The 27,882-nt window shown below is 45.7% G+C and overlaps 1 protein-coding gene and 2 long non-coding RNA genes across 4 annotated transcripts in view; 2 read left to right on the top strand and 1 right to left on the bottom strand.

Moving 5' to 3' along the window:
- UNC5B (unc-5 netrin receptor B) overlaps positions 1-27,882 on the bottom strand; it is a 164,036-nt gene that overhangs the window by 88,199 nt on the left and 47,955 nt on the right. The window lies entirely within an intron of this gene.
- The window catches only part of LOC310678116, a 463,560-nt gene continuing 447,547 nt past the window's right edge, over positions 11,870-27,882 (top strand). The window contains exon 1 of the long non-coding RNA XR_014511618.1: positions 11,870-11,983. This is a non-coding gene — a long non-coding RNA (uncharacterized lncRNA). The remainder of the gene's footprint in view (positions 11,984-27,882) is intronic.
- Positions 24,795-27,882, top strand: part of LOC310678124 — a 408,095-nt gene continuing 405,007 nt past the window's right edge. Inside the window, exon 1 of the long non-coding RNA XR_014511633.1 lies at positions 24,795-24,857. This is a non-coding gene — a long non-coding RNA (uncharacterized lncRNA). The remainder of the gene's footprint in view (positions 24,858-27,882) is intronic.

The raw sequence follows: 27,882 nt of genomic DNA, 5'->3' as shown, positions 1-27,882 counted from the left end.
AATGTTTACCCTGCCAGACGAAACATTCTAGTCTTCATATCATTCTGGGTGGATGCACACGACCAGCTCACCACAGGCTCTTCCAGATTTTATCCTGTGGTTACCATGTGCCTAACTGTTGTGTGAACAGGCCCCGAAAGGGGCATAAATGTGACAGTGATGATGCAGCATTCTTCCTACATATTGTTAAACAGAGAAGATTGTCCAGTACATAACAAATGCTTTTGCAGAGTTTCATGCTGCACCTCCCATCTCCTCCCTTGTTTCTCAGCCCTTCATAACTGGTCAATGGGATCAATCCATTCTGATGGATTTACATGCCAAGAAAGGAAGAAAGGAAGAAAGGAAGAAAGAAAGAAAACTGCTTGGCAGGTGCTAAACCTCCTGAGGTGCTATTCCTAGTGGACATTTTTTCAGGCCTACCTGTAAACATTTAGTAACAATCTTTGAGGATGACTTATGCTGAATGATTTAACCCAGGGGTCGGCTAATTTTTTCAGCAGGGGCCACCTTGTGGGAGGGGCAGACTATATTTTTTGGGGGGGATGAACGAGGGACAATGAGCTTCAGAGGGAGGCTGCCTTAAAAGGGCTCCAGAGAGGGGCTGCTTTAAATGGTGGCCGCTTGAGAGGGGTGCTCAGCCAACTGTGGCTCCTGTGTTTTGTGAGCGGCAGGGGCTGGCGGCGGTGGCGGGGGACGATGAGCGGCACGCAAAAGGGCTCCGGAGAGGGGCTGGCACCAACAAAGCCCAGCCCCCTTCCTCCTCTAGGCAGGGTGGGGAGAAGTCAGGAGGAGGGAGGGAAAAGGCACCGTTGCGGTGTATGTGTGTGTGTGTTTGGGGGGGGGGAATGGCGCAGCCCGAACGATCAGAATCAGATCCACGCCGATCTACCCGGACTGTCCATAAGCCAGATCCAGAAGGCAATTGGACCAGATCCGGCCCCTGGGCCTTAGCTTGCTGACCCATGACTTAACTGGTATTCAGTGTTGGCGAGCCTCAAACAAGCTAAGAGGGAAACTCAGCTGAAATTGGAATGATTCAAAGTTCAAGGTTGACTCATGGAGTTCGAATATTAAAAAGACACAGAATTCAGCACAGTTGGCACAGTTCTAGTTTAAACGACAATACAGGCTTCTGAAAACTAAGCATTTAAAAAGCAAACCCACAATGTCAAGGTGACCCCCCATCTTCCCTGATGTAGGTGCAACACTCCCAGACGATCATTTAGGAATTAAAAGCTAGCTGTTACATTATAATATGCTGACAATGTTAATATTTAGTCTACATCACATGTACTAGCAGACTATTTTCTTTCGCGCATATATATATATATATATATGATATTTTTAAAAAACTAAAATGAATCAGGAGGCAGCCACGTTAATCCCACGAGTTCCAGGAGACATAATGTAAACCACGGCTAAAATTGGTGCAGATGTAATCTTTAATCACGCTTAAGGCTGCAGGGAAAAGGATGGGGAGAGATTAATATGTGAGAGAGGGAAGAACGTATGACCCCGAGGCCCACCCCCCAAGCTGTTGAATCATGGATGCCCTGGACCACCCTCCGACTGAAACAGGGGGGGTTAATCTGTGGCCTTCTCAATTCTCTTGGTCTCCAACGTCCATCAGCTCCAGCCAGAACACCCAATAGCCAAAAGTGACAGGTGATGGGAGTCCCAAGAACTGTAGAGTTGGAAGGGACCCCCAGGGTCCTCTAGTCCACCCCCCTGCAATGCAGGAATCTCAACTACATGACAGATGGTCATTCAACCGCTGCTTACAAGCCTCCAAGGAAAGAGAGTCCACCAATCCAGGAGCAATACATTGACCGAATTACTGTGCATCTATAAACATGTGCATTACTTTTCCTGGAATTACTGTGTTTCCCATGTTATACCATTGTTCCTTAGAAATTTTCTGAACAGCAGCATATTCTAAACAGCAGAAAGCTTATCCTGCTTCTCACCCACCTGCCCCTCCGGGCACTCAGAGTTATACACACGCACACACCCCTGACTCTGGGGCTGGCTTCATCCCCTTCTCTTGGCTACCCCATACATTCTGCCGAAAAAGCTGGTTTCTGAGAGAGCCCAGTTGCACCTGCCACTGGAAATCTCATGCCTTGCTGTTATTGATGTTTTCTGTTTGTTTGCAAGACAGAGGAAGCGGATGAGAAAACCCAAACGTTTCAAAAGGAAAGGAAATCGACATTGAAAACCTGACCCCTTGCCTCCCCTCCCATGCCCATTCACTAGGAGCCAGTCACATCCTCCGATTCTCCCCTGTTTGGTGGGAAACCTTGCAGATCTCTCCCCACCATCCCCTCCGCTCCCACTGCTGTCACACTGCGTTGCCTGGATCCTGCTAAGTTTCCTCTGGGAGTTTCCTCAAATTGTTCAGGATGCATTCGCGGCAGGCGACTCTCCCCTCCCCTCCTTCTCGCCCTCCCTGGGAGCAGCTGGGCGATACGTGGCGTCTATGCTTTCACCATGTATTATTAACACTTACAAACAGGATCTGACTCCAGGCAGTGCTTGTGCCACTGGATTACTTCCTAATCCAAGCAGTAAAGGGATACCCCTGCCTGCTTGCCCCATTTTATTATTATTTTAGACAGAGCAAGCTGGTGTGTTTTAATTGGTGATTTTCCAAATGACTGCCTCTATTCCTAGCCTGCAAAAGAAACATGCCTCTTTAACCAGTATCAATAACCCTGGGTCCGGCTGCAATCCTAACCCCAATTTACTTCAGGTTGAACCCAACTGAATTAAACAGGATTTACTTCTGAGTAAAACATGGTTAGTATTGCACTGTTATTGCTCTCTTGAGTTTTCCTTCAGGAAAACAACAACAACAACACATACACCTTTTTTCTTTCAAAATACCCTACACTTTTCCTCTGTCGATTCTTTTTCAGTATTCCCTAAACTATTTCTGGTATCTGTGAAACTATTTCTTCTTTTAAAGTAGCTTTTTCCCTGAGCTTTTATGAAACACATTTTCACTTGGACTTTTCGAAAAGAGCTGCAACGGATATTGCCACAATGTGAAATGACAGCAACCACAATGAGGATTGTGATGATGATGATGATGATGATGATGATAATAAATAATCTCCGCTGTGGATTGGGAAGGGGAGGGAAGACAGTGATATTCCTGGGAGAAATTAGGCAGTGAGAACCAGGAACTTGCAGACAGCATCCCCAGCTGCAAAAGAGAAGCACGTGCCAACAAGACAAGTGTGTATATATACACACACACACCCTATCACTGCACCATGAAAAATGTCATCTCCATTTGTATATTGCAGCACAGGGTGTTTGGGGAAAGGGGTGTCATTCAATATGGGGCAGCACCAGAAGCAGATAACAACCCCCCAGATATTCATTTTATGGGACACAGCTACTGTGTAGCCTCAATGTGAAACTATAATCCAGTTCACATAAGATTCTCCAGTGTGTGCTCATGGAGGATAAGGCTATCCCACATGGATTTGAACTGCTTGTGAAACACACACACATACCAATCCATTCTTCAAGGAACTTAAGATGAATTATGCCCTGAAAGGTATGGCACCGCCACCACCACAATGTGCAGGAGTTCTAGCAAGTATGGAAGTGCCATGCATCACCACTGCCACGGACTCCTGTGGAATTATTAAACACACCTGTCCTTGAACCATAGCACCAAATAATCTCCACGTGCAAATACAAGAGCAGCAAGTTCCTGCCGGTACCGATCAGCCATTCAAAATGCATCTTCCACCATCCATCGCCACCACCCCGCCGGGGGCTGTAATAGTGTTCTTTAATAGAGCACTCTGTACATAAAACTGCAGGAGCCCTTTTACTTCCTAGAGGTGCACTGTAGGTAATGAAGCTTTTGGAACCCCATGCCTGCTGGGCTCAAATCTATGCCAGCTCTGTGGAATGACACTCCAGAGAGTGACTGAGGACAGGAAATGCAGGCTCTGGCTTTCATCCATGTCATTGCAAGGAATGAACATGATGGCATGACCATGTTGCACTTGTGCCCAATAATTCTTCTGCACACCCACCCACTCACCCTTGTTCTCAATCAGGTTTTGTACACTCTGATGCTTAAATGCTTCCAAGCTTATAAAACACGAAGTAGCGCTGGCTACTGTAATATAACATAATGGCAGCAATCACAGCTTGGGAAACGTGAGTTAAGAGGTTTCTGAAGGGCCCATCAAGCTGGCGAGGTTGCTATTTTCACACTACGCACAAGGTTACCAGGAAAAACAAAAGCAGCCCTGCTCTGGCCTTCTCAGGAGCCTAGCATAACATGAAAGTAACCTTCCTCCAACTCCCTTAGGAGTGCAAAGAGAACAGGGGAAATGGGGTGAGATTTCTCCCATCCCACCGGGAAACTGGGAGATTGTAGGAGTGTGATGCAAAGGTGAGGAAGGGTGCTGGGGCACCTGGAAGGGATAAATAAATGTCCTCTCTCCCTAATAATAAGAATCCTGGAACCAGCCTTTCAGTTTCATAAAGGCAGAACAACATACTCCAAAGCCAAGGACTGAGAAGCCAGCAGATTCCTGGACAGTTTGGGCACAATCAAGGTTTTGCTTTTCCTTGGCAGTTTGAATGTTAAAAGGCTTTCCAGCCCATGGTAATGAAGCCAGCATTTGGAAACCTACGTGATGAGGAGATACATAGCCATACCTTCAGCAGAGACTGAAGTAACATAAAATAAAATACACACAGTAAAAGGGGAAGCAAAGCTGCCTGTTTGCTGCAACCGGTCTCACTGGCCAATGCCTGCATTTGGAGCCTTTTACGTTACTGTTGCAGATATTGCCTGCACCAAGGGAAGAAAACCAGGCTGCCAGGCTGGCTTCTGCCCATCGTTACTCCACATTGCATCAGTAGCTACACCTCCCAGAAGGGACCGTTTCACGCTACCAAAACCACACAAGTCTGGTCCAAGGGATTTACTAAAGGGTGCAGATTCCCATTTCAAATATTGCAACTGTATATTGCAAGGATACAGGAGAGAGGTGGCAGAATTGTGGGGGAATAGAATGGATATCTACCTCGTGGCATAAACTGGTGCAGAAACATCCAAACCTTTTATCTAGGGTTCCATCCCAAGAGCTTCTTAGCATCACAGAGCAATTGCAAGGTATATGTCACATGCCCTTCCCACTAAACACACCAACATTTTAATTGTGTTCTGCATGAGTTTACTGCTGCTCCATGAAATCTGCATGCTATATGTTATGTACTGAGTTGAATAGGATCCAAAATGCAGCAGTTTGCTCGGTCCTAGAACAATAGGCTTCAGAATGCAGCAGACTGATTGGTCCTAGAACAATAGGATCCAGAATGCAGCAGTCTGATTGGTCCACAGGAGCTACCCAATCCAGCTCCAGGTGGAAGTGAATCCGCAACCTTATTGGCCTACAGGAGAATCCCAGAATTAGCCAATCATGTGGGGCCCATTGTGTAAATAATGTATATAAAGCAGACATTCTGGGGGGGGGGGGGGAATTCCATTCCTCCTCACCACTATGAGCTGAATAAAGGGCATGAAATCCACTCTCGACTCCGAGTATGTTTCACTATACTAGCAGAGGGTGCACGGGCATCTTAATTTGACATGGCAAGTTAGCAGCTGTCCATGATGGGTGGGGTTGCATCTACGATGCAACATTAACAAAGAGCAAGGCTGAACATTTTTTCATCTCGGATACAGATAAGGGGGAAGCAGGTATGAACTAATTAGAGAACACTTCTTTGATTAAATGAACACCCACCCCATGTTTTGCAATTATTATTTTTAAACGAGAAGGCCAGGCTTCCCATTTGAATCTCGGAGCATCGCTAAGCCATCTGTCTGCATTTATCCAAGGCGCTGCTGACTCAGTGCCTGCCACTCTTGATGCTTCCCGTTATCTGCCTGCCTACCCAGCTTCACTTACACGAGTCAAAATTAAAACGGGTAAGTGTCCCAGAAGGAAGAGGAGGAAAGACAAGCCTGATGACAGACACATTCTTACATACAAGCCCTATCTGGTGCTTGCATCCTCTCCCCCAGCACACATGATGTCCTTCCCATCAGCACTTAATAATAATAAATCAGAGGTGGAAGTGTGGGGTGGAGAAGGAAGGGGTGGAGAATGGGAAGAACAAACCTAGAGATGCCAGATGTCCCGTAATGCATTGGGCCAGATAACTTGGCAAAAGCAACAAAAAGAAAACAATGAAAATATGAGGATGGTAGATCCTAGTCCAAGAGAGAGAAGAGCATCCTTGTATTGCAGTCTGTGGGTACATCTCTGCATTACTTGACCATCTGTTCTGATAGGGTGGCACAAGGAATCTGTGGCTCTCCAAATGCTACTGGACAACAACATACCATCCTTCCAGACCACTGGCCATTTGGGCTAGAGGATGATGAGAGCTGGAGTCCAACAACATTGGGAGGTCCACGGTTTCCCCATCCCTGAAAACTAGATATGAGAAAGTGTTTTTCCAACCTAGCCTTCTCCTTGACATATTAGCTTTCTGAAAGTGAGGACTGGTTTTATTTTTTTGGTATGGAGACAGGGATGATTGGTTCTGGCAATTTCTAGTCCATGCAAATTTTGCATCGTAAGTTCTGTTCCTGCATTAAACTGCATTTAAAAAAAATCCAAACAGAAAATAATATTTAAATACTTGTCTATCTCAATGTATTAGTTCCAAACTTAATTTATCCTAAAATATCCGTGTTAGGATGTTAAACACATGCCTGCGTATTTTTTTGAATGGAGAACTGTATTGCGAAATTCAGACAAATGAGAAATCCAAAGGATAATTGTGCTTCAGTCTGCAGATTAGGAGGTGGCGATCATGCCAGTTTGCCTTGGAATTCACAGGAAAGTATTTTCTCAAGCACTCCCAATGTGGAGGAGCATGGGGAGGCATGCGAGCTCCCACCCACCTGAAGTGACATACATTTCACACTTGGGCCAAAGGTTTTGCAGAATTTTTAATAGCCATTCAAGCATTATTGATTCAATAGTGGGGGTTGTTGTTTTGTTTGTTACTATGGTATGCATTTATGTGTTTTTATATTGTACGCAACCCCGTGATCCTCAGATGAAGGGCAGTATAAAAATTTAATAAATAAATAAATTTCAAATGCAACAAAATTGCATACATATCTGATTTGTTTTTTACCACCTCCAGATCAAAGTGATCATGATAAGTTGATCAACAACTTGTTATGATTTTATTTTATTTTATTTTCAGAACTATAAACAAACTGGACAGTGATCAGTTTTGCAGTAAAGTATCAGGAAGAGCAGAAATGGGGCTTGTAGAATAGGTTCAGGTATTTATCATTGAAGAGCTAAAATACCTGGGACACGGTCCAAACAACCTTCCCCCACCTTGATATTTTCCAAATCCTTCTGCCTACAATGTCCAGCAGTTCCAGCCAACATGGGCACGGATGGTGGAGTGTGCGCATTTTCAAACATTTTTGGTAACTGCATCTATGCACATTGTTTAGTTGAGAACTGAAAACGGTAATACGGTTGTACCTCAGAAGTCGAATGGAATCTGTTCTGGAAGTCTGTTCAACTTTCAAAAAGTTTGGAAGCCAAGGTGCGGCTTCCGATTGGCTGCAGGAAGCTCCTGCAGCCAATCAAAACCCATGGAACCCGTGTCGGGCGTTCAGGTTCCAAAGAACATTCACAAACCAGAACACTCACTTCTGGGTTTGTGGTGTTTGGGAGCCAAAACATTTGACTCACAAGGCGTTCGACTTCTGTGGTACGACTGTACACTCATTCTCCTAAAATACAGAATGCTGTGATTTAACTTTCTCAGGCTCATGTCTCTGGATTCAGTTTTAGCTCCCATGTGAATTCAGGCCTGTGTGTGCCCCTTCTCTAACAGGAAACCTAATTTGGACCAGTCTGCCTGCTCAGATTACAGCCTGTGCCTGCGAGAACGACAATAATGAAAAGCCAGCAATGGTTGTCATTTTCTAGTGGACATTAGCCATTAAGATCTAATAAAAGGTGATTTGCCAAGCTAAATCTGCCTCCATAGAGACAGAAGTCTCTGTAGCAGTGAAATAATGGGTGACTGGCAAGTCATGAAATTGGGTGTTAGTCCGTGACAGCGAGGAGCCTGTCAAACTAGGACTTCATCTCACAATCATTCATATAGTGAAGAAGTCAGGTTAGGAACTAGATAACATAGATGATTTTTTTAACACAAGTTAGCAAACTCTCTCCAAAGGAAAAGGAAAATTGACCCTGGCACCGCAGAACTCAGGAGAAGCAACATTTTGATTTGGTTTCATTCACAATGGCTGCAATTTCCAGCAAGCTGACATGTCCGCGCAATGCAACAGGATCTAACCGAGGGCAATTTTCTGATGTTCTATTCCATGCCAAACCTTGGTCTAAATCGGTGTTCCAAGCTGGGGACTTAAAAAAAAGCAGTGGATAAATGGGGACAAATCAACCAAGATGGATGCAGGGATATACAAAGTATCAAAAGAATCAATCTGCTCAAACAATGTCTGGCTTCTGATCTTTTTCTCTTTTTTTAACTACCTGCTGCCCTAAGAACTAGAAATATATTTTTGGAAGTAAAAATAAAAGCGGAGGTTTTTCCAAAGCCCAACTTTGTGCCAGACACATGGGATGGATGTTTGTGGTCCAGTTTGGAACCTGCAAAGTTATCCCTGCTGAGCATCCCAGTGGAAGTGGTCGCATGGAGGAAGCAATGTCTGACTCAGAATGACCACACTGATGGGTGTTTAGAAGACTCAGTATGGAAAACATTATAGCATCTGAACCAAGCCTATGAGCCAGACAGTTCAACTCCTGCCCCAAGGCAGGATACCCTCTATTTAAAGCAGCCACCTAACATTTACGGCCTCCCCCTGCTAAAGCCCACAATGGCCAATATTTGCTTTCTTCAGCATGGCACCCTTTGAAGCCTATAACTCTGCCGATCTGTTTTGAGACGGAACGCAAATGGCACCACAGAAACCTCATCCTATTTTAGCAGCCTCTCAAGGAATACACGAGGCCCCATTTCCTCTGCTAATGCTATAATCTGGCTGTGGCTGTATGACATCGTATTGATGGCTCTTGATCCAGAATGCTGGGTTTTATTGGAAGCATAAATGCTGATTGGCTGGAGCTGAGGTTTATTTTGTGTGTGTGGCGAAGAAACTATTACTGCTGGAGCTGAAAGCAGGGCCAGCACCATGACAAAATGGCCCAAGTCATAGGTTGTATATATATATATATGTATATATTTATTACAGGGGGACACAGGTGGCGCTGTGGGTAAAACCTCAGTGCCTAGGACTTGCTGATCGTATGGTTGGCGGTTCGAATCCCCGTGGCGGGGTGAGATCCTGTCGTTCGGTCCCAGCTCCTGCCCACCTAGCAGTTCGAAAGCACTCTTAAGTGCAAGTAGATAAATAGGTACCGCTTTATAGCGGGAAGGTAAACGGCGTTTCCGTGTGCTGCGCTGGTGCTGGCTTGCCAGCTGCAGCTTTGTCACGCTGGCCACGTGACCCGGAAGTGTCTTCGGACGGCGCCGGCTCACGGCCTCTAGAGCGAGATGAGCACGCAACCCTAGAGTAGGACACGACTGGCCCGTACGGGCAGAGGTACCTTTACCTTTACCTATTTATTACAGGCACACAAAGCTTCTATCAAAGGCCAACTCAGTGCCAGTTCTGTCTAAAACTGTTTGCAGCAAGAATATACCTATATATCAGAACACACATGCATAGCACTCTTTGTCCCCTTTGAAATATCGAAATATCATAGCCACAATTTTCCAGGCACATAATGCCCTATAGAAAGGAAATTTGGGATGACTGTACACACAGACAAATAAGAAGTAGGAATGAGAATGGTCCTCAGTGTGCATGTGTGATCCCATTGTTTGGTTTATCCCCCCCCCCCCCCGTTACAGTATTAGACACCTTTCTGCAAAATAAGCTTTTAAAGGGACTTACAAAAAACAATACAAAATTTACATGCTCCTCCCATGTTAATTAACTTGGGCTCAAGCTGCTACTCTTCAGAGGCCTCAGGAGGAACAGCCAGCTGTTCAAGGAGTACCCTGACTTCCTAGCTCTTTTGGAAGGTGGCAGAACCCAGAGAGTCACTTGCAGTCTCTTCAGCTGCCTGAGGTTGAATGCCTGGCCATTAAACAGTCATGGAAGAGAAACGCACATCGTCCTCAAATAAATAGTTCTCAGCTGCAGATGAGAAGAGACAGACTGGCAACCACTCTGGAATCTAATGAGCACGAACGAAATCACTTCACTGCTGATAACACAAGCAAGCAATTATATTAATGAACAAACCAAAAAGCCAGCCCCGACCTCCTGTGGTTTACACGGCACCGGAATCAGCTGTGTTTCACAAGCTGCATTGAGTAAGTCCCTGTCACACTCACACACAAAAAAACATTTCTGTTTATGGTTCCATTTCCCAGTGTGCACTTCTCCTCTGCTCTGCTGACCTGCTTCTGTTCTATTCCCATCTCCAGCTTTTCTTCTTCAGCTGGTCCTCCAATTATCTTCAACAGACCTCTTCTCCCTTTACATTTTCATAACACGCGTCCTACGATCTCCCATGAACATGCATTGTGTACCTCTTCATGTAAGGACATTCTGGATCCCTCCTAGATCAGACCAAAGGCCTGTTTAGTTCTGCATCTTGTTCTCATGGTGGCCTTATATGTTGCCTACGGGAAGCCCAAAATTAGAGCTTGAGTGCAACAGTGCCCAGCAACTGCCTCTAATAACTTCCTTGACTTTGCTTGTTAATCATGCTGCCTTTTTCTTGGCCCTGCAGGGACCTTTCCTGATCAGTGGTATACATTACAGCTGAGTTTCAATAACTGTGGTTTTGACCAAGCATTCTGGAGATATAATACATGTCATCCTGGCAATCTAATGAGACCTTCCCCAATATTTACTCTTGGACCTGGAACACCTTTACCCCAGTAAAGGTGTTTTTCACAACTCTCAGATGGTCAAAGACTCTGTGGATTCGTTTGTTGGCCCCATTAGATGTTCCTTCCTAGATGCCTCTTGTTCTACTGGCATTCCATCTTTTTCCTTATTGGCATTCCACCTGAGGTCACCTTCTCCTGAAGGCTTCTCTCACAATCCCTTTTGCAATTCACCAAGCTCCTGCCACGAACATCCATCAGCCGCCTTGCCCCTTTGTAGGCCATTCTGTACCATCTCCAGCTGCCTCTCTACACTTTCCTCTCTGGTTCTTCTGCACAACTCAATTTTAATTGTGTCTTATATTAGTTTGCCTGTTTTATTGACCCGTTAGCTGTCCTGGGAACAGCAGTGCTGAAGGGCAGCATGCACATTTAATGCATAAAAAAACCCCTGGCCTCTCCAAACTCTGACTCACCTCTGCAGCATCCAGCTGTCAGTGTGGGGATGAAACACCTCAATATGCCACCCACATGTAAAATCTACTGCATATAGGCTAGGAAAAGATCTGGTAATCAGCTTCCTCATTTTGGCCTATACAGATTGGATTTTGCAAGCAAGGCCAGTTTGAATGTGATGTCCCCCTCCATGTTGGTAGCTCGGGTTGTGGAGGTGGGTCCAGTGTGCTGGTTAGGTGGGGGTGGGGTGCTTGTGATTCCCAACACACGATAGGTCCAATCAGGGTAAAGCATCATCCAATTCATCTCTGTTATATAAACAGAAGGATATACAGTGGTACCTCGGGTTAAGTACTTAATTCGTTCCGGCGGTCCGTTCTTAACCTGAAACTGTTCTTAACCTGAAGTCCCTTTTTAGCTAATGGGGCTTCCTGCTGCTGCTGTGCCGCCGGAGCACGATTTCTGTTCTCATCCTGAAGCAAAGTTCTTAACCCAAGGTAATATTTCTGGGTTAGCGGAGTCTGTAACCTGCAGCGTATGTAACCCGAAGCGTATGTAACCCGAGGTACCGCTGTACGCAAAAGAATGCACAATCAGTTTCCTTGTTAGCCTAGAAACAAGGAGCCTGCAGCAAGCAAAGACCTCACGTGCCCTGTGGAGACATTAAAGTTCTGAGGCTGAGTTTACACAAGGCCTGTATATCTGTTCTTCCTAACCCTGAAAGGGTGCCACTGTTTCCATGCTTAAAAAGTAGAGACCAAGACCCAGCTCTTGGCCAAGATTAGATAACACAAGGACATCCATTCAACTCATTGTTTTCTGTAAAGCTCACTGCAGAGCAAGGCACACATATTTACACAGCAAAGGAGGGTGGGCCAAGATTGGGGTCAACAACACAGAACACAATTTCCCCTACCTTATAGAAACAACTTAAAATATAGGGATGTCTTTGCTTCCATTGCTAACCAAACTTTAAATCTCCAAATACAATTGGGTTAGTATAGGACAAGGTTTGATAATCTGGTGCCCTCCAGAGGTTTTCAACTACAACTCCCATTATCTGGAGGGTGCTAGGCTGCTGAAGGCTGGTATAGGAGAATCAACTCCAGTTCTCCAGTGAGAATTAGGTTGGCTTTCAATCCAGGCCTTTCCCCAAGTACTTGAAAATCTGCCATCTTTCTTTGTGAAGATGAAGATAAGACTACTAGTCTGTTTTTCTCTCCCACCGCCCCAACACACACACTTTCCCACTCCTCCTCTGCCGCTGCCACTGCATGGAAAGAGCTGCTACAGGCAATTAGAAGAATCTCAAGTAAGACGGTGTCAAAAGCAGGCAGGCTTCCACTACATTATAGCTATAGAATCGCTGTGGCAGAGATAGCAGATGACACACAGGCGGACAGGATGTCAAACAAGGACACTGCCCAGAATGAGGCTTCCTAAGAGCTATTTACCGAAAGCACAGGAGCCTCTGGAAGGCATTGGCAAAAGCAATACCTGGAAGGCAGTTCTTAAAGGAGCAGCTTTAAGATTAGGATCCTCAGAGTGAAAGAGGCAGGCATCCTCACCAGGGACCTGGAGAAGAGAGGCACTGCTTCTTCAAATCTCACCTTCCCAGGCTAAAGTATCTTCACTGGATAGATTAACTTTATTCTAATCTGTTTAAGGGTCAGACAGGATGATAACACTGGCACAGTATCTGTGCCCTCAAGTGCAGGGTTTGGTGGTTGTTGTTCTTTACTAAAAAAAACAAACTCAAATTGTCAGCAAAAGTCCCATGATCTGAATCAGGACCACAGTCCCAATCAGTCCATTTCAGCTTCTGCCCATTTCTCATTTTTCCAGTCTGAAGTTCAGTTCCCCACATTCCCATGCCAATCAGAGAATTTGGTTTTTAAAAAGAAAGAAAGAAAATAAGTCCCTGCGAAAATTCACCATACTTTTGCAATTTCCCCCAAATAATGTATTCTTGCATGATAGTGAAAACATGATTATTATTTTTTAACAGTCACTTTACCCGATTGACACACATTACTTGGCAATGTAGAACTGCATTGCAAAATTCAGAGAACTGCAAATTTTGAAGGATGGCTGTGTTTTGGTTGTATCGTGTGTATTTTTTAAGGAACTATGAATGAGGTAAAGGGACCCCTGACCATTAGGTCCAGTCGTGACCGACTTTGGGGTTGTGGTGCTCATCTTGCTTTATTAGCCGAGGGAGCCGGCATACAGCTTCTGGGTCATGTGGCCAGCATGACTAAGCCACTTCTGGTGAACCAGAGAGCGCACGGAAACGCCGTTTACCTTCCCGCCAGAGTGGTACCTATTTATCTACCTGCACTTTGACTTGCTTTCGAACTGCTAGATTGGCAGGAGCTGGAACTGAGCAACGGGAGCTCACCCCATCGCGGGATTTCGAATCGCCAACCTTCTGATCGGCAAGTCCTAGGCTCTGTGGTTTAACCCACAGCGCTACCCGTGTCCCATGAATGAGGTAGGTTGCCTTTAAAGATGAATGGAATTGAATTTCTCACACATCCCTATCTCCCCTGCTGAGGCACTGATCTAAATCAGGCCTCTCACAATGGCAAATCAAGTGCGGAAGAGGGTGGAACCCTGAATAACTTGTGTACCTTTAGCATCTCTATACTTGTTTTATTTATTTCATTTTACTCCCAATAAAACCCGTTACCTGCTTTTCAAAATCCAAGATTTTATCCAAGGTGGCCTACAACATCTGATAGCTATTGTTGAAGGGACACTGTAGCATTATGGCAGAAAACCCCCTCATCTCTACACACAAAGGCCAAGGTATCCACCTTCAATCTGAAAGCAGACACTTTCCTCTGAAAAACATACCCAGCCCCAGAACTACCTACTGTGAAAATTTAAACACCAAGAAAAAGCTTGCCACATGAAACTTCAGCTATCCTTGTTGGGCTGTCCTGGGAGAAAAGGAACGTGGAGGAGTTATTCCATAAAGCAGGGGTTGGGGAACCTTTGGTCCTCCAAATGTTGGCCCATCTATCATTCCTGGCTATGGGCCATGATGGCGGGGCAAGCCACACCTGCTGAAATCTCTTCCACACAACCATTAAAGGTACAGGAGCCTTGTCTTCTTTTTCGCCTGACGACCCTTACCTATAGTTCAAGCAAAACCAGATTGGATGGGCCTAGCAGACCACTGAAGCCCCCACCCTCACTGCGATTTAGATTCCTTTTTTAAAAAAAAATACTGAAGAAGCAATAAATATCCTCTTCTTTGCTGCCCCTACTGCCAAGAGAATGATCTCAAGGCCTGCAGTGGACTGATGAACAGGATGCAGTTGTCAGAATTTGCACATGAAATAGGCAGGTCGAGAAAGATGGGCTGCAGGCTTTCTAAAGGGAATGTTGAGAAGGGGCCTTTTCTGTGCAGCACAGTTGAAAGTGCAGGCGCCTGACGGCACGACACAAAACTTGAGAATATGAGTGTGAGAGAGTCGAGGGCTCTTCTGCGTTTCATTATTCTCCATGCACCCATTTGTGGAAGCAACAAGAATGCAACTGTGCACTTGCGTGGCACGGAGGACATGCAGCCTGCACATGCTTTTCAATGCACAGGCTGGTGTGCGTGTGCATGCAGCCGAGTGCCTATCTGCCTCGCTCTCTCTGTGTGTGCTTTAAAAAGCTATGAAGGTGTAAAGAAATGGATCATATTCCAGGAAAATGCACAGCAGTGTGGCTTCTGCCGGTCCACTGGGGCCCATTATACTAACAGCGTGTCCATTCAGTCTGATATATAAATTACTAATGTAAATTAATGGATAATTGAAGCCCTTTAGTCCTAAATATTTAAATAATTTAATGGGCAATTAAGAGAGGGGAGGGCAGGAACAAGGGAGAAAGAGAATCTTTAACTCCATAAGTAGAAGATGCTGTCTTGGGGTTGGAGGAGAGAAAAACAGCTGTCACATGTCTTGAACGGATCCTGTCTGTTGGCATGCTGATTGCCAGTTCTGGAAAAAGCATCTTGCACCAGGGTTGGAATTTTAAAAAATAAAATAAAATAAAAATATTTAGGAGCTATTCAATGAAACCACACTGAAAATAAAACTGTATGCTTTTCCTAGGCACCAGCAGCAGAGTTTTAGAAGCATACACAACCAGATAGTGGGGGTTTGTTTCTCTTGTGAATAATATTCAGCTCCCTCTGAATAATAATAAAGATCCCATTCTGCACACAGAGAGAAGTTTGGCAGGTGCAACTTTCCTCACAACAGCAGCAGGATGCCGTGAGAACATTCACCTGTGGCATTACCCTCCCTCTTCCTGCTTATGTAGGAAGGTCTTTAAGAAATGGGAACACTTTCTGGGATGGATCCAGCCCTCATTATACATACACTTACTGCAGCTCTGTTCACAGAACACATTTCTCATATTTGTTAGCTCCTTTTTATTATATTTCCCCCCCACCTCCCTGTATTCTGCATCTAAATCAAAATAAATAGGCGGCAGATCATATTCAAAGCGCTACTGTGACTTGCGATTCATTTTCTGTATCGTTTCCCACCCCCCCTTCTGTTCACCACACACAAAAACACACACATTCACTACCACACTATGAGCATACAGCGGTCTGTTTTGCACACTGTTAACCAAGCCATTTATTCATTCAGAATATTCTGATGTCCTGGGCACATTTTTGTATACATAAGGCAGTGCTAGATACTGTACATGCTCATAACTGCACAACTACGTAATTATAAATCATGAGTGTGTGTGTGGGGGGGGAGTGCTTCTTATAATGTCAATCTACAGACCTCAGAGTGCTCTGTAAAGGGAGGAAGTTTTGGTGAATGTGCATTCGCTTTGCACACACATACACGTGGGCTGGTCACGTACTTTCTAAAACTAAACCTGTCTCTATGATGCTGCCATAATTTCAGAATTTGTTCCCAAAGATACAGCATTGGGAGTGCTCTTAAAACCCTGGGACACCCACAAAAGGACAAAAAGAAGCCCTGTGTTACCTGGACACTGAGTGAACAACAAGGCAATGTGTCTCTTTGTGCATTTCATACGCACCTGCACACCAACGCAGATCACTGCAATAGACGCAGATCACTGCAATAGACATTACCTACCTACCTATAGACCATGGGTAGGCAAACTAAGGCCCGTGGGCCAGATCCGGCCCAATCGTCTTCTCATTCCGGCCTGCGGACGGTCCGGGAATCAGCATGTTTTTACATGAGTAGACTGTGCCCTTTTATTTAAAATACATCTCTGGGTTATTTGTGGTGCATAGGAATTCGTTCATCCCTCCCCGCCCAAAAAATATAGTCTGTCCCCCCACAAGGTCTGAGGGACAGTGGACCAGCCCCCTGCTGAAAAGGTTTGCTGACCCCTGCTATAGACAAACACAGGCACGCACACACACCTTGCCTGTCACTACGAATGATATTTTCCCAGTAAACAATAACTAAAGCTTTTGTTGACTAACTAACTAGTCAATGCTTACTAATAATAATGCACAGGCATGTGCCATTGGGGGGGGGGCAGTGGTCGGATGCAGCAAAGTTGCTAAAGTTTCTGCAAACTCTGCTGTGGGTTTTTCGTTTGAGAAACGCTGCACTACGCCATTCCCAGCCTTTCACCGATGGCTGGAAGAGATCACAGCAAAGGCCTGGTGACACAATAAGAAAACATGTAATGGTGTTGTTTGGGGGGGGGGGGGAGAAAGAGAACAGAAGACATTTAACAAAAGCAGGGGGGAGAGACACAATAGTTCCTCAATAGTATACAATAGTGAATAGAATTCAAATTGCATCCTGAACGATCTCTCTTGGGGAAAGGATTATAAAAGACACCCCCTCACTTTTTGTTTTTGTTGTTATTTCTTCTTTATTTGTAGTCCAAAGCAAACATGTTCATTTTTATATTCTAAAAAGGCTAAATGTGGAGGAGCCAGACAGGAAGCGAAAACCATATGGGAAACATCTGGCGCTGCTTTGCTGCAAGACATACAAGAGCAGTAGTTCTTGAGATACCTGCTGTTGTCTCTACAAATTAGGCAGGGAAACAGTATTGTCAAATGTTTGGTGTTCCTCTCCGCCCTCCCCCCTCCATTATTCCCCCCTCCTTACTTTACTTTCTCTGAAAATGCTGCTTTACACAGGGCTCATGGCTAATTTTCCTTTTTCTTTTTCAACAGGGACTATCCATATCTTACGCTAAAGAGCAGAGCAATTTCCAAGAGAGACCTGGAAGTGTACAAGGTTTCCCTTCCCATACTGCCCCCCTCTACCAAAAAGCTCTCATTTTGCCGTACTAAACTAGAAAGCCTACTGGGCTATAAACACACACTTGCCTGCACCTGCAGAAACATTTTCATGCACGAAACAACAGCAGAGGTGAATGGCAACATCAGCCCCCCCCTCCCCGCCATATTGCTGCAGGAGCCAATGACAATGGATCCATTTCCCCCACCTCTAAAATAACTCATCCCAGCAACAGCCCACAGGAGACGAGAATGAAAGGCATAGGGTATATCTGTAGCAACCAGAGGGACCCCTCAGGACGCTTCAGGCAATTGCGACAGCTCTGCGGTGGCCCAGCTGAGAGAGGCAAGCCACATGCATCGCCTTGACAAGCAGCCTTAAATTCATTGCAATGGTGCAGGTAATGGGATACAAGAAACATATGTGCCTCTGCGATAAACCGAGACGGCTCTAACTATGGCTTTTGAAGAATGCAAGGTCCGCACATGGCCTTTGTATTAGCACAATTTGTGCGCACCCATGCAAAGCACCTCAGTATTCTGTTTCCGACATTCTTTAATGTGAGGCATACGAGGAACTGAGGAAACTGGAAGGAAGAGAAAGAAGGGCCAGGATGCATTTTGTGTCCCCACTTTCATTAATTCCCACCATGGTTCTTCTGTTCACATGCGACTGCAGTTGTGCGGGATTGGTTTTCCCTGGGGTATCACAGAATCATAGAGTTGTAGAGTTGGAAGGGACCAGGTGGGTTATCCAGCCCAACTCCCTGCAATGCAGGAATCTTTTGCCCAACGTGGGGCTCAAACCCATGACCCCGAGCCTCAGGCTCTGCTGACTGAGCTATACAAAGCAAAGCAATATTACAGCAGCTGTGGCTGGAATGAATTGCAATAATCTTCTCTGCTTGCAGGACCGTAGCTAGGGGATGGCGAGGTGGGCCCCAACCAGGGGTGCAGACAATTGGGGGGCGGCAAAATTGGCTTAAAAACATGTCCATAAATATAAATATTGATTATTGCCTCACAAGAAATTGTTTTAAATAGAGGGTGGACTGAATGGACAGGGGTGGGGTGTTGGAGGATAGGCAGAAGGAAGAGCTAATTTGTCCGTGACTAGGGGGTGCAATCTGGACGGTTCTGCCAGGGGCGCAAGATCACCTAGCTACAGCTCTGCCTGCTTGATCGTCACTCAGTCAGGAGAAAGAGTAACAACTGAGGGGAGAGAGATGCAAACAATTGGTTCCCACCAGCATGGTCCCAATATTCACATACATTCTACAACACTGCGGACCGGTACAACAGGGAAGGCAGAGCCTCTGTGTGTGTTTGTGTCTGAAGGAGGAACAAACTTCAGCTAGCATGTTGGGTAAACACATGGTTGGGTAAACACCCAGGGACAGGTGTGCTGGCTCTATTCACACATCACTGTTCTGGTTGTCTCCCATCGTGTGGAGGATGACCACATTCAAGAGGGGACTGCCCTGTAATCACAAAGGTGTCTCACACTTCGCCAGGTCCCCTTCATTGGTTGGAAGGTGTCTGGACTCGGGAGCAGAGCTAGCGCACCGATCCCTGTAACTCCCCATCATGCACTCCCTGAAGATGCCCACAGAATGCCTGAAGCTGCTCTCAATTATGTGCAGAGCTACCACCCTCCTTGAAAACATCTCAGACACCAGACCCTGAAGACACAGGGAAATTGCTATTGGATGGGAGAGGAAATGCCACGAGGGGAGCACCAACCTTTTAGGGGACAAGAAGGGGCAGGAAATCAGGCCTGCATACCCCCAAATTCTCACCAGAGTAGGATTCCTCTCCAGAGTAAGCCTAATTTGGACAGGCCTTAAGTCTCTTAAGTTGCCTCAGAAATCCTCCCTTCCCACGCAGCTACTTTCCTGGAATTTCTCTTTCAAAACTGTCCCCCATATGACCTTAATTTCTTAAGCTGTCCCTCAGTATTATCCTCACAGAATCCCGTATTCTCCCTGATGAGCAGCCGGTTTGCCTGCAGCTGTGACTAATGGCTAATTGAGATGATTGTGCGGCCTGCCAAACCAGTAGCAAAGTGGTCTCCAGCCAACTGTTCTCCCCGCAGAGATCCAGGGAAGGGAGCAGCCTGGAAAAGGCAGAGAGGAGGGAACCAAAGGGCACCTGTAGCACTGAGGTAGGGCAGGTGGGAAGGATCCAGTACCAGGCAGGTTTAGTCACCCAGCGGAACAACTGCCTGTGCTTAAGCTCAGCATCGGCCGTCTTTCATTCCATGGCACCGCAGTGACTCCACTTTGGGCTTTGACGTTGTTTACCCTCCACACCCTAGTAGGGTGTGTTGGATTTTTCAACACTCCAGTTCCAAAAAATGAGGGTTGCGTGTGAAATTGCATAGACATCACTACAAACAATTGCCAGATGGTGGACAGAATGAGAATTAATTGCCTCTTCCTGCTGTTTGGCTCTGGCTCAAGCTACTGCTGGTCCTCCTGCTTTCTATCCTACCATTCCCAATGGACGTTAGCCAACATGGCAGAGAAACTGCACATACCCTCCAACATTCCTCCGATGGAAATAGGGGTGTCCAGTGCTATTTTTCTAGAAAAAGAGGTGCCAGAACTCACCATGAACATTTTCCTCGTTCTCTTAGAATGGCAATGGTGCCCACCTGAGATGTGCTGGAACTAAGTTCCAGTGAGTTCCTGCTGAAAAAAGCCCTGCCAATAACTTTTGAAAGGCAACATGTCCGATTCCACACCTTCCAACATTTCTCTGATGAAAATAGGGACGTCCTAAGGAAAAGCGGGACATTCCGGGATCAAATCAGAAACCGGGACGGCTTCTATAAATGTGGGGCTGTCCCTGGAAAATAGGGACACTTGGAGGGTCTGACTGCACTCCCTTCATGCCTCATAGTATAAAACTTCCATATTTCACACCTTCATTGTGCTTTCAAAATCTTGAATTGTCAGACACTGTGCCATCAGGTTCCCTTCTATAAAAGTCCTTAGCCCAGGGAAGGCGATGGCCTCTTGGAAAGCTCTCTCCCAGACTGTCAGAACAGCCAGCAAGGGGAAGTCAAGAGTTGGCTTGATGTCCCCTCTACTTTGCCTGCCCCCGACTTCCTTCTTTGGAGGAGAAGATCCTGACCAGAAGGTCCGGGGGCAGAGCTTTAGGGTTTTGTTTGTTTTGCTAATCTCCATTAGCTCTTAACATTTAGACACACCATCAGAAATCTCTGGCTGCTGTGGAGATTACGGACCTGATTCTTGGGCCTGTTCCCAGCGGACAAAGCATCCAGCAAGCTGGTTTATCCGGCTCGCAGAGGATTCCCTTTCAGTAAGGGGAATCCCCAGGTGGCAGCCAGCCAGCTTACTGTCAGCGTTCAGAACATAGGAGATGCTCCACAGAGAGCGAGAGCCGAGATGGACAAGTTGCCTTCAAAACTGGGGCCAATCTGTTCTCCTCAAGAGTCAGGTTCCAAGACAAAGTCTACTGAATTGTTTCACAATTCGAACCATGACGTAAAGCCAGGCTTGCCTCGTGTGAAGCCTCACAAATACACTTTATTTCCTACAGGAAGACATAACCCATTTATTCAAGTCAAGTCACAGGTCTGAAGTAGTTCTCAGGGCCTGGGGATTAGCAGCAACTGAAATCAACTGGGGCCAGAATCTAGAATGGGGATAGCTGACATGGCATCCTCTCAAAGTTGCTGGACTACAACTACCATCATCCTTGGCCTTTGCCCATGCTGACAGGGGCTGATGGGAGTTTGAGTCCAACAACATCCAGAAGGCCACAGGTTCCCCATCCCTAATCTAGAGAACCAGGCAATTCATTCCTGCCTCGTAGTCGTATTGACTATGGAAATGTATGTTATTATGTCCATGACGTCACTGACAAAATTACACACACAATCTATCCAGTAGAAAGTAATATGAAAGACCCTGGAGAGCTGGTTTCAGTCAGAACATGACATCCACACCATATGTTTAAAGCATATGGCTCCCCCCAAAGAACTCTGGGAGTTGTGGTTTACTATTCACAGAGCTACCATTCCTAATACCCTTTAAAAAACTAAAGTTCCCATGATTCTTTTTTTTTGGGGGGGGGGGGGAGCTATGCACTTTAAATGCATGGTGTGGATGTGGCCAAAGCCCAGGTGGCCAAAGAGTCTGAACTGGTGGAAAACAGTTTCCGGTATAAACAAGCAGCGTATAGACAACTGAGGCCAAGGACAGTGAGTGCAGCAGAGCAGCACAGAGGAGAATGGCACTGAAACAAACCTAAGCCTGTTTGCAATGAGTGCAGGAGCAAGTTTCTGACAATTCTGAAAGTGAACAACGGGCCAAAGAAAGTGACGGGCCGAACTGCCACTGACGCTCTAACCCATGTGTGTTGTTTCTAAATGTGTGTGGTGCATGATCACTGCTTGTGGCTTATGAGCACATCCCAATTATACAATCTGAGGCAAAGGAGAAAGTGGGGGATTTGTAATGCACTCTTTGCTTCGTTTAAATTGGAAACCAAATTACAAACAATTCAGCGGATCGAACAAAGGACGAGATTATTTCAAATCAGCCTTGTTGGATCAATTCCCTAAAAGCATTTTAGAAATGAACCACCCACCCCCATATCTATTTTCTGAAGTGGGAGAGGTTTTCCACTCCCTCTTAAATCTGGAGATTAGGGCTCTGCATTCCCTAACAGTGGAGGGGTTCTCTCTCTCCAGCTCCTTCAGCCACAGCTCTGCTGGACCCAACAGGTGTCAAACTGATAGCAGCTCGCCCGGACCACGGAACATCTGGTGTCCTGCTGTTCATTTGTTAATGCCTTGCATATGTGTGAGGGCAATGGCTACTTTAGGCTTCTGTTTACAATACTCAGAGTATTAGCACTGCAGGCTAGCTGGCAAGCTCTTCTAAGACAAAAGAGGTTTTATAGCCCTTGACACGGGCTCTCTCCAAATCTTAGCAGCTGGCAAATCTGGGGAAAAATGCACATCATCAACCTCTCTGGCTGTGTACACACCATACATTAAAAGCACCCCTCTCAAAAGAACCCTGGGAACTGTAGTTTGCCCCCTCACAGAGCTACCATTCCCAGCTTTCTTAAGAAACTGCAAATCAATGGGTTGTTTTTTTTGGGGGGGGGGCGGGGGTGCTTTAAGAAAAGTTCACTGCAGATTGATTCTGTACACAATGGGAGAGGGGTATATCCCACACCTGACCCATAATGTTGTGAGTATGCTACAAGTTGGAGGGACGTGGGTGGCGCTGTGGGTTAAAGCCTCAGCACCTAGGGCTTGCAGATCGAAAGGTTGGCGGTTCGAATCCCCGCGGCGGGGTGCGCTCCCGTTGTTCGGTCCCAGCGTCTGCCAACCTAGCAGTTCGAAAGCACTCTCGGGTGCAAGTAGATAAATAGGGACCGCTTACTAGCGGGAAGGTAAACGGCATTTCCGTGTGCGGCTCTGGCTCGCCAGAGCAGCGTTGTCACGCTGGCCACGTGACCCGGAAGTGTCTTCGGACAGCGCTGGCCCCCGACCTCTTTGAGTGAGATGGGCGCACAACCCTAGAGTCTGTCAAGACTGGCCCGTACGGGCAGGGGTACCTTTACCTTTACCTTTTTATGCTACAAGTACCATTTTGTTCTTCATTCACCTGGGCCATGTAATGGGACAAAAAGGCATGGGCAACCTAATTAAGGGGAGCATTTTCAAATGCATATACAGTAACCCCATGCACTATTTGGGGTGACAGAACCTAGACTGAAAGAGGAATGTTGAGGATGAGCATGAAATAATAATAATAATAATAATAATAATAATAATAATATATTATTATTATTATTATTATTATTATTATTATTATTATTATTATTTATACCTCACCCATCTGGCTGGGCTTCCCCAGCCACTCTGGGCGTCTTCCAACAGAATATTAAAATACAATAATCTATTAAACGTTAAAAGCTTCCCTAAACAGGGCTGCCTTCAGATGTCTTCTAAAAGTCTGGTAGTTGTTTTTCTCTTTGGCATCTGGTGGGAGGGCATTCCACAGGGTGGGTGCCACTACCGAGAAGGCCCTCTGCCTGGTTCCCTGTAACTTGGCTTCTCACAGTGAGGGAACCACCAGAAGGCCCTCGGCCCTGGACCTCAGTGTCCAGGCAGAACGATGAGGGTGGAGACGCTCCTTCAGGTATACTGAACCAAGGCCGTTTCTAGCTTTAGATTCTAGCTTTTGAAAAACCACACATTTTCACTACAAATGAGTTAGTGTGTATGTACACAAGAAAGGATTTTTTTTGTGGGGAGAGGGGCAGAATGAAGAAAAAAGCTGCACCAGGCTACATACCAGAGGAGAAGGAGCTTTAGTAAAACACAACAAATTGAAACAGTGACTGCTAACATGCAACCGAGAGAACAGATGGATTACTGATGCTTTTAAAGACTTAAAGATCAGAATTTTCCAGGAGAAACTGGAGGGAGTGGATAGAGCACCATGTGAATGGGATTTCAATGTCTAAAGTCTGCAGGCACTTTGCAAATCCCTGCCTAAATATATGCATTTTATTTTTTTCCTCTAAAATGAAATGCCAAGCTGATTATAAAGAACAATGCAAGCCAGGAGACGGAGGCTGTTTCTTTTTAGCTCCATTGTAGAGAACCTTTCAATTTATTAGGTCACACATGTCTGTCAACGCACAATGAAAACGGCCTCCACAGGAAGTGGTGCGAGCTCCTGGGACATGTAAAGCTAGCTGGGACAAAGCGCTAGAACAAATGTATAATCCCACCAGAGGTAATGGAGACTCTCTAACAGGTCTTTTCTGATTCACCCTTTGCCACCCTTTTAAAAATACAGGCTTGTGGAAAGCGGTCCCTACAAAGTCACTGAAAGAAAAAGTTCGACTCGATTGACAAGTTGGAATCTTAGTTAGAAGTCGGTTCTGACAAAGCATTTCCACGCTGGGAGTATTGCAGGGTCGATTCTTTTGGAAGAATTAACATCATGTTGCAAACTGAAAATCCACATGGATTGAGGCAGTGAGAATAATTTAAGGTTGAATACAGTGGTACCTCGGGTTAAATACGCTTCATGTTACATACGCTTCAGTTTACAGACTCCGCTAACCCAGAAATAGTACCTCGGGTTAAGAACTTTGCTTCAGGATGAGAACAGAAATCGTGCTCCAGCGGCACGGCGGCAGCGGGAGGCCCCATTAGGAGCCTTAAGACCCAATCCCCCCTATCCCCACCATCTGTTGTTGTTGTTGTTGTTGTTGTTGTTGTTGTTGTTATTATTATTATTATTAATTTATATACCACCCTATTTGTTACATTTATATGCCACCTTTTCTTCCAAAGATCTCAGTGTGGTGTACATGGTTCTCCTCCTCCCCATTTCATCCTCACAACAACCCTGTGAGGTAGGTTAGGCTAAGAGATGGTGACTCGCCCAAGGTCACCCAAGGAGCTTCATGGCTGAGTGGGGATTCAAACCCTGCTCTCCCAGGTCCTAGATCAACACTCTAACCCTTTTGCCACAGTGGCTCTCACTGTAGCATATTAGCAGTTTGAAAATCTTTGGGAGGGTATGTACAAGAAATAGTTTTTAACTATGTGAGCAGTTTTAGCAGAACAACCCACAATTCATTATCCCAGGCTTTTAAATGTATTATTTTAACGTGCTGTAACCAAATTATGACTTACTTTGATCCCTGAGCTTTATCTTAGTTTTGTCAGCTGCCTTGGAAACATGAAGGGCAGAAGAGAAATATTTTAAATAAAGTGTTCTTTCCCTGTGGTTGCAAGATTGCATGGGAATCTGCTGCAACTACAAAATCCCAACTACAGACCTAGTCCTTATGATCATTTTTGATCACCAGGGGAAAACTTAAGACTTCCAGAGGCCCATTTCTGCATGGGTGCGGAAATATTAAAGAAGCAACAACTCTCAATTTCTTGTCACTGCACACCTGTTGCCATTGCAGAAAGAGAACAAACTAAAGTCCTGAACTCTGTGCAGTTAAGAAATTGGCCCCTCTTTACAGCCGTTTGCCAATTACAGTGCCCCAACTCAACAGTTGCCTTCTGCTTGCATTCCAGCGTCCCCTTCTGTGGACCACTCCTGAGTTGTTGTCTTTTGCTTTTTAAAACCTGCTTCTTTTTGCAGGTAACAGCAGAGAGAGAAAGCTCCAGAACAGCTGTGCGAAGCAATCACTGCTGGCCTTCCTGGGGAAAAGTGTGCATGCATACACCTGGGAGGGAACCACGCAGCAGAAACCCCATCTCAGAGCACATCATCCTTAATTAAGTCATTTTACCTTTCCATTGCCGTGCATAAAAATCTGTCTCCTCTCCCCCTCCTCTTTCGGGTTAATAAAACAAGAGAAGCTTCAACTTCTTCAGTTAGTTATTTCAATGTGATGCACATGATGGCCATTATTTTCTTAAATGCTGCAGAGGATTTAATTGTGGGTACCTGAGCTTCCTGCTGCAGCACTTCTGTCTTGCCACCTCAGGAATACCATTACATCCAAGGAGTCACCCTGGCTTCCTTCACATCATTCTTTCAACATTTTCTAGAGCCCAAATTGGCCTAGGATCTGGCTATGAATGGCCTTGTGGCTGCTCATCTAGCCCTGTTCAGTGTCTGCAAGTCACATCAGTTGCCACCTAGATGTTTTTTCCCCCCATTCCATGAAGCCTAGACACGTTACAGATGATTATGGATTCTCTCTTCCATAGCACTAGTACTTGGAGATGTCCAATGAACAGTAGAAGATGCCACACAAACAAAAAGGATCTACTTCTTCACACAGTGCATATCTAAATCACAGAATTCAGTTCCACAAGAAGTAGTGATGGACATCAACTTTAACAGAGGGCTAGACAATTTCATAGGAATCAAGGCTATCAATGGCTACCAGCCATGATGGCACTGTTGTACCTCTACTGCTGGAGGCAGCATGCCCCTGAACACCAGTTGCAGGAAATCACAGATGGAGAAGAGTGTTGTTGCACTCAGGTCCAATGTTCAGGCTTCCTCTAGGCATCTGGTTGGCCACTGCGAGAGAGCAAGATGCTAGGCTAGATGGATCCTTGGGCTTGATCCAGCAGGCTCTTATATATCCTGAGGTGCACACTCAGTTCAGATACAGCACTCCTCGGGCCTTGTTGAGCCTTGCCTCTGTCTTGCTCGAACTCAAAAGAGTGTGGCTTAGGAAGAATGGGAGTGCTTGGCAAGCTCTCTTCCCAGGAAAACCTGTCCATCATGCCAGCTATTCTCATTCAGCTACCCCTGCTATAAACCTCCAAGGCTGCCCAGGATTTATCAGAACACAGTTGGCAAATCGTAATTTTGTGGGCAATTACTCAGCAAAACCTGGAGTGATCATCTACACCTGTCCCTCCAGCTGCACATTTATAACACCCTGCATTGCACACACAACCGCTTGCCAAGGGGCGAGAAGAATTTTAACACTCCACTGGTCCTCAGCATTTCTGCTCTGGAGTGGAAGTCTGGTAAAAATTCTCCTTGTCACTTGGCATTTTTATCCCTTGGCACACAGCTGTCTATATTCATCCATCTTGTTTTGCATTTCTAGCATAGGGCAGATTGCTTTCAATGTCTCTTGAACACTTGGCCTTGCCTATGCCCAAAGTCTACCCAAATCACCATCTGGCCACATGTCGCGTGGGTAATTAGTTACACTTTGGTCACATAATTTTGGGTTGTAGCCACTCCATCGTGAGCCAATCCAGGATCCAATGACTATAGCATGGGAGGAGCCTTAAAATCTAACACCCGCGCCCCGTGTCCAGCGTCAGTGCAAGATACCTGTAAATAATTAACCATTAAGTAGACAGGAAGATAATACTGCTTTGGCAAAACGTACAGACAGGCGACAAGACAGAGCCCCATGGGAAGTTTTCCTTCGACGCAAACACTTTATCGGTCTTCCTTATTTATCCGAATGGTTCCCTAATTTCCAAATGTCAGAAAGTTATGAGCGGCAGAGCCAAGTTAATAAAGCGCCATGATGCCAGGATTCTGTGCCCTTGCTTTTGGTTCCCACCTCTCCTTGCACAGAATAAGTAAGTGAAGGCTGCCTGTCGTAATTACTTACAAGACCGTAAAAACCCTAAACAGATTCGGAAATCAAGTTCCCATTAAATGTCCCACCTTCCCAGCCTCTTCATCCCCCAT

Source organism: Podarcis tiliguerta (genome assembly GCF_965153285.1).
Source record: "Podarcis tiliguerta genome assembly, chromosome: 5".
Classification (NCBI taxonomy): Eukaryota; Metazoa; Chordata; class Lepidosauria; order Squamata; family Lacertidae; genus Podarcis; species Podarcis tiliguerta.
The sequence above is the reverse complement of the archived record's forward strand: the minus strand, read 5'-3'. Positions and strand labels throughout refer to the sequence as shown.